The 7,427-nt window shown below is 41.5% G+C and overlaps 1 long non-coding RNA gene across 1 annotated transcript; it reads left to right on the top strand.

The window, feature by feature from the left end:
* Nucleotides 1-5,274: 5,274 nt before the first annotated feature.
* Nucleotides 5,275-6,922, top strand: LOC112216614. Its single transcript, XR_002948358.2, has 2 exons — nucleotides 5,275-5,446; nucleotides 6,546-6,922. It is a non-coding gene; the product is annotated as an uncharacterized LOC112216614 (long non-coding RNA).
* Nucleotides 6,923-7,427: the final 505 nt, after the last annotated feature.

The raw sequence follows: 7,427 nt of genomic DNA, 5'->3' as shown, positions 1-7,427 counted from the left end.
GGGCCAAAATTCACCCAACATATTGTGGGAAGCTTGTGGAAGGCTACCTGAAACATTTGACCCAAGTTCAAAAATACTAATTAGTGTATGTAAACTTCTGATCCACTGGGAATGTGATGAAATAAATAAAAGCTGAAATAAATCATTCTCTCTACTATTATTCTGACATTTCACATTCTTAAAATAAAGTGGTGATCCTAACTGACCTAAGACAATTTTTGCTAGAATTAAATGTCAGGAATTGTGAAAAACTCAGTTTAAATATATTTGGCTAAGGTGTATGTAAACTTCCGACTTCAACTGTAGGTGTGAATAAAGTGATGGGATAGATAATAAACAGTAACAGCAGCATATGGGATGAGTCAAAAGTACAGAAAAAAAGATAAAAATGTACTCACTACTGTAAGTTGTTCTGGATAAGAGCATCTGTTAAATGACTAAAATGTCAAATATAAATGTGAAAGAGTTAGTGCAAAAAGGATAAATGGAGATATTCCATGTAACTATTGGTTAATTATTGAACTAACTATTTAGCAGTCTAATAGCTTGGAGGTAGAAGCTGTTCATGGTCCTGTTGGTTCCAGACTTGGTACATCGGTACCACTTGCAGTCGTAGTCAATTTCCAAATCAGTGTGAGAAAAGGAAAGAGATAGGAAAGGATAGTTCTGAATGTAAGACCTCATAATGTGCATATAGAGATTGTGAATGTTCTAGAGTAAATTTGCAACTGGTTTATAATGATGGTATATACTCTTTTTGGATTAATGTCCTAATTTGCCAACAGCATCTAAAGAGGACTGATAACAAGATTACCTCACACACAAACACACACACACACACACACACACACACACACACACACACACACAAACCTATTCACTGAGGGTGCACGTCATTTTCCTAGTGAGAGATAGCTTATTTGTATTTCAGCCGCCACGTCTTGAAATCTGCATCCAAATGGATAGTGAAATATTTATGCTGCAAAATGACGGCAGACTTCATTGCCAATTTACTGGGACATAAAAGTGCATTTGATGGCTGGTGCATTCTTGCTCGGGCGAGTCAGAACAGACTCACTAAACGAGGCATCAGATTTCCATCAGTGGCTGGGATAGAGAGATGAGGAGAAAGGGGAGAATGAGGGGAGAGAGAAGACAAACAGGGGAGAAAGAGGGGAGAGAGAGGAGGACAGAGGAAAGAGGGGATAGAGATGAAAGAGAAAGGAGAGGGGGGAGAGAGGGGGCAAATGCAGCAGCAGGGGTCCAGGTTAAAGACTATGGACAGGGCCGAGCCCCCATAAGCCCAGTCGTCTTGAAAACCCTACCCAGGCAACAGTGATTAGGGTCTGGTTTCAATGACGGATTATTTTGGCAACTTCCATAAGTGAAGACAGACAACTCTCCCAACAAACCATGTGGCAGACAAGCCAGAACTACGCAGTTTGCAGGCAAAACCTTTGCAGTGGTTTTAGTGAAGGTAGTTGATACAAACTAGCCACTAATGCTTAGACACTCTGTGATCTGACTAACTATTCCTGAGTGGACTTGTTTAATGATGTTGGAGGTGTGGTTTTGGATTAGGTCTTCACTATTCAAGCCTATTGTAATGGAAGACCTAGAAGATTCAGATAGAGATACCATGTATTGCCCTTTCATTAAGAAAATATTTTTGCTATGGCCCCTTTAACAGGATAGCCTCATCTAAAAGAACTGCAGTACATCACTCATTACATAACTATTCCATTTGTATGATTTTCTTAGTACACAGTATCTAAAAGATCTAGACACTACTTTTGACACAGTGCACTTTTACATATCAGTGTGTGGCTTCAGAGTGATAGAGAGGCTTTACATAAGCCATTCCCAGTACTCACTGCCTGAAGGGCTCTGCTCACATTCTTTCCTGACTGTAGCATGTTCAGACACAGCCTTTACTTTGGAGGGAGTTGCCTTCATGGCATGGCAGTGCTGAAATCCACCATCTCCTCAGTCCTCACATCTCTTTCTCTTTCGTTCTCTCTCTTTCTTTCTTTCTTTCTCCCAAACACACACACATCTCTCTGTCTCTCTCGTCATCTCTCTCGCTCACTCTCTGTGGGTCAGTGCTCTCCCTGAATCAAATGAATAACAAACACCTTCCTTCCAGGCTTTCAATGAATCCTGCTTGTTATTTGAAGAGAAATAAGCCACCCAAACACTGAACACTGTTGCTAAGACACATCATGTTCTATTGGCCAACATGTCAACTAGGTCTGAATCATTACTATACAGTAACAACGTGTCCTCCTCATCACTCCTCACCAGGCACTGCTATCAATGGCTGTGTTCCCTTGCTACTGACCAGGATTGCCGTCATCCCTAAACTCTGTCAAGCTTCCTCTGGACAAGTAACCAACAGATTTTCTCTGGAAACATTGATGGATGTAGGAGTTGACCAATATTCTATTTGATCTATTCTGTGGTACTCCAAAACAAAGGTTGATAAAAGGACAAAGAGCTGATGACACCTTGGGGTTAACTTCTGACCCTTATACAGCGTCAGTATGTGGTAGGATGTTGACCTAAGCATGGAGTAATGCCATCCAACAACTCACAAACATGAGTGGGTTCAACCCAATAGGATCGTTTAAACAGCCATAGGAGGACTGTGAAATTGCCACGCCATCTCAATCTAAACACTAACCTTCCACTTTACTTTAACTTCTACTCTACCTTCTAATGAGAACTTGTTATCAACTAGCCTACCTGGTTAAATAAAGGTGAAATAAAACATTTAAAAAATAATAATAATACAGCACAACTTAATGTGTGCTGTCACAAGCTGTACTATCAGCCATGGGGTTGATATGAAAGCAGGATTTACTCATATTTTTCTAGCTTACCCATGATATGCACATCATGAGAAAGTATCTCCTATATGTAATGTAACCCTTATTTTCAAAATGCTCTACAAAGCTTTTCGTTCTATAGGCAACACTGTTCTGCTGACTTTCCCTTTGCATACCTCCACCCCCTATCCCCTATGGTAACACCGGAGCTATTTTATCTCATTTGATCTGGGACGACTCCCCAAAGTTACAGAATCATCACGGAGGTCATCAAGAGAGGGGGAAAGCAAAGGCCCAACCTCAGTGTCTGTCCACTGACCAATGCCTTGCTTCTCGACACCATGTAGTTCTGTACTGTTGTGAACTATTTGATCTTGTGGTAAAAAGCGAGACAGAGTTATCTCTAAATCGGAGAGCTTTTACAGGCTCCTTTTTCTCCTGTCACTTCTCGCTCCTCGAGATTACCCTGAAAAGTGCCAGTATGCATCCCAAATGGCCCCTATTACCTATGTAGTGCACTACTTTTGACCAGGACCCATAAGGCTGTCCCTGTCCAGGCCTATCAGGCCCACACTACCCCAGAGTGTGCCTGTCTGAGGAGAACAACACAGCCCATAACTCAAAGATATTGGTGTCCTTGTCAATAAAATCACATAAAAAGAAAATTGGTCTCAAATGAATGTGCTCTCTCAAGAGAAATATATTGTCAGCTGAGGCTTGGTGCATATAGAACTCAGGAATGTGTTAGAACTGTCCCACTCCTTCTCCATCGCTCCCTCTTCCATCCCCCTGTGCTCCCCCTGTTCCCACCATTGTCTGGGGGTGGAATTCCTTTCAGGGAGCCACAGCCCTTTAAGAGTGAGGGATGTTGTCAGGTGTCGCCCCATTTCACTAAATTTGAGAGGAGGAGTTAGAGTTGTAGAGTTCGCTGGTAATGTTACCAAGAAGTTGCCAGAATGTTCTATATTTCTATGAAGTTAGTTGCTGCTGAAATTGAAAAGTTATTAAACTGGACATTACAATAAACCAAAGCCTGCATGAAAAAGAACTCTATTGTTGAATTAGTATGTTAATATCCCATTTATATGTGGATTATAGTAATTCTAGGGGATAAATGCCGTTAAGCGTTTGAACAGTCATGGTTGTCGTTAATTACGACGACACAAATTATTCCTTTTAACAAACCCTATGCAATTATCTCTCCAATTTTGCTATGAGAATTCATACGGGTACAGAGAAGCCGTGGATTACAACACAAAAGAACCCGTTTAATGAGGAGAGTGATATACTCTGATGGGAAGGAGCAGAATGAGCAGAGTTTCAGCAGCACATTACTATGAGCAGAGCTCTACATTACTATGATGAGCAGAGCTCTACATTACTACAATGAGCAGAGCTCTACATTACTACAATGAGCAGAGCTCTACATTACTACAATGAGCTTAGCTCTGCATTACGACTGTACGATGAGTAGAGCTCTACATTATAACTGTACAATGAGTAGAGCTCTACATTACAACTGTACGATAATCAGAGCTCTACATTACAACGATGAGCAGAGCTCATTACGACTGTACAATGAGTAGAGCTCTACATTACAACTGTACAATGAGTAAAGCTCTACATTACTATGATAAGCAGAGCTCTACATAACTACAATGAGCAGAGCACTACATTACTACAAAGAGCAGATCTCTACAATACTCCGATGACATTACCATGATGAACAGTGCTCTACATTACTACGACGAGCACAGCACTACATTACTACGATGAACAAAGCTCTACATTACCTTGATGAGCAGAGCTCTACATTACTATGATAAACAAAGCTCTACATTAATATGATGAGCAGAGCTCTACATTACTGCGTTGACATTACCATGATGAACAGTGCTCTACATTACTACAATGAACAATGCTATACATTACTATGATGAGCAGAGCTCTACATTACTACGATGAGCAGAGCTCTACATTACTACGATGAGCAGAGCTCTACATTACTACGATGAACAGAGCTCTACATTACTACGATGAACAGAGCTCTACATTACTACAATGAGCATAACTTTACATTACTACGATGAGCAGAGCTCTACATTACTACGATGAACAGAGCTCTACATTACTACGATGAACAGAGCTCTACATTACTACGATGCACAAACAGAACCGATCAAATATATGGCCCTAAGCACTATTCATTCAATGTTCAATACAATGTCTCAATTTTCCATTTTTGAATGAAAGATTCCAGGAATCCAGAGGTGAAGCATAATGAGAATAGACTGTAAAACAATACCACATAGAAGGGTGTGGCTCCTCTATAACGGAGAGGAGGGTGGGGGGGTAGGCCTTATTTGGGGGCTGATATCCCATTGGTCGATGCTGGGCCTCTAAAATAGCGTTACCTGAGTCAGGTAGAGAAGTAAAGTCAGTCTGAAGAAAGTTTATATTTTGTTCCATTGGTAACGTCACTCATTTGTATTCAGTTTCTGTTTGCATCTGTTTGTGTGAGAAGATTTTTGGCTGTTCTAACTAATTTCATCATTTGGTTTTCGCTTCTGCGTTCATCTACAGAAGGTGTGGACTAAAACACCAGCAAGCTGAGTGAGGTGAGTGAAATATCTATATTAATTAGCAATGTTGAAAGTGTGAAAAGTCTTAAACTCCTCCATGCTATTTCAATCTTGTTTTTATCTGGAAGTAGTGTAGAATTGGAAAATCATTTGTTTGCAGATATCTTCATAATCATAGCAGAATCATGGATTTCATGCAATTCAATGCTGTGGAGAAATGACATTTTTTTATGGAATAACAGCTCATTAGAAATCAGAAAGGAGGTGACTGAAAACATATTAAGAACCTAATAAAAATGTGATACTAATCTAACAATATCCATGTAATTAACACAAATGGTACATTAGAACCAGAGGAGGAGTTGTTTGTCATGTAGGTGTGTGTGTGTGTGCATGGGTGTGTGTGTGTGTGTGCATGTGTGTGTGCATGTGTGTATGTGTGTGTGCGCATGGGTGTGTGTGTGTTTGTGTGTGTATGTGTGTGTGGGAGGGAGGGAGGGGGATCAGTATCGAAGCTCCTAAGCTGGTGTGCGAAGCAGTAGAGGGACGGTGATGGTGTTGAGGGTGTTTGGTTTCCTCAGGAGGGGGCTCAGGGGCAACGGTGGTGGGGAGCGCCTTGGAGGTGGCAGGGCTTTGTGAGAGATGACAGATCCAGCCAGAGCAAGCATTCAGGCAGGCCTGTGATTGTGTGCCAGAAAGAGGCCAGGTTCTGCTCCTAGCATGCCTGGGGCCCTGGAGCCCTAGAGCAGTTACAGGGCAGGTCTGGCCTCGCTCTAGATCAGACTCATGCTGATAGGGAGAGGCCAAATTACACTCCCTGCACTGCTCTGCTCCATTCCCTGTCCCTGCCACCCCCACAACCTCACCCCCTTCACCCCAACCCCCCTACACCTACTGATTGGAGTCACAAATCACTCAGGGCTCTACATGCAGCAGCTCCCTGGTGCCAGGCCAAGCTTTCCAACCCTCTAATCTCAGCGTTTGTGCATAATCCAGAAGCAGTGGGAAAGGGTGTGTTGCTGCAGTTTTGTTCTTCATAATAGGAGAGAGGGAGGGATAATGAAATGTGTTAACTAGCCTAAACAAAGTTACCTCAATTGTTCATTTGACACAACTTTTGTTTATTTTATTTCAGACTGCTGGAGCCCTACTGTATCTGCAAGAACATTCTGTGGATTCTATCCTTCATTCCACCGGAGTCTGTGTCTTTATCTAAACAGATTTCAGTGAAGTGAAGTGTAAGAGACATGGAACTCGAACCTCACAACCTTACTGAGCGTATGAGTCCATTTCCAAAGTGCTGCAGCAAGAAAAGTAATAAGTAATAAGTCTAATAATTTACACCTAACAATATCAATGGAAAACATGGATTGTGTATTATTGATCGTGGTCTGGGAGGAATGTCATTGCACTTTACAACAACTGCTGATGTAAAAGGGGCTATATAAATGCATTTGGTTGATTGATTGCTAATTTAATCTTCATCATAAATGTAAATGTTTTGCAATCTGATTCAAATTCTTATTCCATCTCTTGGTTTGCTGAATGGCCTAAATGTATTTTGTCTCTGATCCTGTCCTTTTTGCAAGAGCTACTCGAAAACATTTCCACAAATTTACATTCAGCCATTTACAGCACCCACGCACTTTGGTGTAACACACCAGATCTCAATGCCACAACATGTTTTTTCATCAGCTGATATGGACCATCTGAGACCAGCCCACACACAAACACACAATGCTAAAGTTCAGCCAATGAAGTTGAGCTGAGAGGCCTCAGAGTAACTGCCTATTTCTATGATCTATTCAGAATGTGCTACCCAGACTAACCTTCCCGCAAAACAATGATTACAAATGTATCGCTACTTGAGATGCATCTCTGTTGAATGCCAACTGGCACCCTGATTTCTGCATAGTGCACTACTTTTGACAGTAGCCCTATGGGCCCTGGTCAAAAGTAGTCCACTATAAGGGAGAGTGGGGTAAGTTGAGAAATGTTTTACTCTGCCAAGGGAAAT

This window comes from Oncorhynchus tshawytscha, linkage group LG16 (genome assembly GCF_018296145.1).
Source record: "Oncorhynchus tshawytscha isolate Ot180627B linkage group LG16, Otsh_v2.0, whole genome shotgun sequence".
In the NCBI taxonomy this organism is placed as follows: Eukaryota; Metazoa; Chordata; class Actinopteri; order Salmoniformes; family Salmonidae; genus Oncorhynchus; species Oncorhynchus tshawytscha.
Note: the sequence above shows the minus strand (reverse complement) of the source record. Positions and strands in the feature narration are given on the sequence as shown.